Genomic DNA, 2,194 nt, shown 5'->3' with positions numbered 1-2,194 from the left:
TACTTTCGGGTAATTGACAAAATAAATCAGAAGGTCCAAAGTTTCGATTTTGAGATTTCGACAAAAATCCTATCCTTGAGGTTGAGGTTTCTATTTTAATTTCCGTTTTCATTGCCCTTTTTATTTATTTTTTGATTCTCATATATGCTGTTATAAACATGTAATGCAGATTGCAAATACTGTCACATATCACTGGTGTCCGGCTGAAACATGTTGTCATAATTTGAGTAATTTCATGTTTTTCTAGATCTAATCTATTGGTCAATCCACACGAGTGGGTGTTACTTGTAAATATTACTGACCAATCTCAAATGTTGAAAATGGTTTGCTCTCTTTGGATGATGCAGTGTTAATGATTGCAAAAACGTGCCATTGGAAGTCTCCTGCAAGGTGAAGATTCTGGAGCTTCTTGGATACTGCCTGAAGACAGCGATATTCAGAACTATAAAAAGCAAACACAAATTTGGGACATTATGCACCTAACCATGGATGTATATGCTCTTTCAGGAAGTCAGCAGAGAACAAGCAAAAGAGGACCAGGCCAAGCAAGTACTGAAGGTCTATGTCAGGGGTGTCAAACTCATTTTTATGGACGGGCCACATCGTAGTTGTGGTTTCCCTCAGAGGGACTGTGAACCCATATAAATTGATTGGAAAGCCAGTTTTGAAATCAGAAGCTAGTAAGTAATTGTTCAACAATTTTTCAATTTATTTTAAAAGGGGAGGATTGGTAACAAATAATTGGCAATATCTCATATCTCAGTGTTGTTGTGAAGAAAATATGCTAGAAACAGGAAGTTGATGCAGATGATTTGCCCTTTGCGGGCAACATAAAATTAGGTTGTGGGCCAGATCTGGCCCCGGGCCTTGAGTTTGACACACGTACTCTATGTCTTCCAAGCAAGTGAGGGACAAGAAGACACATCCCATGCCTCTGTTTCCATTGTTGCTTAAGAAAATGAGGTTGTGGAAATGTTGCCAGTCTCCTGCTCATGGGAATTAACTATGCGCTGAACTTACTAAATTTGCAGTACCCGTTTGAGGTGCATCAGAAGCTCTTTCTTGAGATAGATGGCCTGAAACTTGCACTCGGAGTCCATTCCCTGACTCTCCATTGAATGTTAGGCAAGCCCCCTCTCTGTCCACTTTTAAAACGTTTTGAAGACACATTTTTATTCTTTAGCTTTCGACTCAACATGTGACTGTCGTTGTTCTTCTTGTATCTACTGTACGTGTTTTAATTTGTGTTCTAATTTCCTGCTAATTTATACAACACCGTATGAAAAACACTTTGTTACAGCTCCAACTATTATAATTGCAAGTTATTTGTACATGGGTATTTCTTGTTTCGTGGACTAATACTGTGCGCAAATGCAAATGCTCGGCCTTTTATCACAAAAAATGTCCGAAGGGCAAGATCTTAATTCCTCCTCTAATATAAAACCTTCCCGAAGAACAAATCGTATAATTCTAACTTGCTAGATTTAGTCCAATGCACGATACATTTAGGCTAACTCGACGTCGCTCCAGTCAGTAAAGCACGCTTTATAGTTCACCAAAATGCATACCGTGAAATTCTTACCTTGTTTATGCGACGAGGATATTATCCCGTAAGGAGTTACACTGACGCTGTACTGCTTCTTTTTGTATTTCTCTGTTCAGGTCGTCCCTCCCGCATTTCGCCCAAAGTCAGACGGGATAGGCGGCAGCACCTCCCCGCAAGCCAGTACAAGATAGGCGGTGTGGAAGATAAAGATAACACGTCCCTCCGTTTGGATCGGGTATTGTGTTTTCTTTAGAGCTTTTGGTTCGTGTGCACTGTGCAACACAGTCTGAGCGCAAATACAAATGCTCGGCCTTTTATAAATAAAAAAAAAATCCGAAGAACAAGACCATCCTCGTCTAATATAAAACCTTCCCGATGAACGAACCTTATAAAACTTGCCCTCCGTCACAGCAAAACAATTTCTGCAACAATTTCATAATCCATTTGTAAAAAGACAACGGTAAGATTTCGTCCAGTGTACGATCAGTTTAAGCAAACTGGGTTTAGCTAGTCAGTAAAACACTCTTTATAGTGTAGCAACGTTAGTAACGCTAAATTCTTACCTAGTTTATGAGACGAGTGCTGTACTTGACTATTTTTTGTAATTTATTATTATTATTTTTTTTTTAATGCTTTATAGAGCAAATT

The sequence above is a fragment of the Idiotropiscis lumnitzeri genome, unplaced genomic scaffold (assembly GCF_059441095.1).
Source record: "Idiotropiscis lumnitzeri isolate Australia: NSW breed Sydney's pygmy pipehorse unplaced genomic scaffold, RoL_Ilum_1.0 HiC_scaffold_55, whole genome shotgun sequence".
Classification (NCBI taxonomy): Eukaryota; Metazoa; Chordata; class Actinopteri; order Syngnathiformes; family Syngnathidae; genus Idiotropiscis; species Idiotropiscis lumnitzeri.
Note: the sequence above shows the minus strand (reverse complement) of the source record.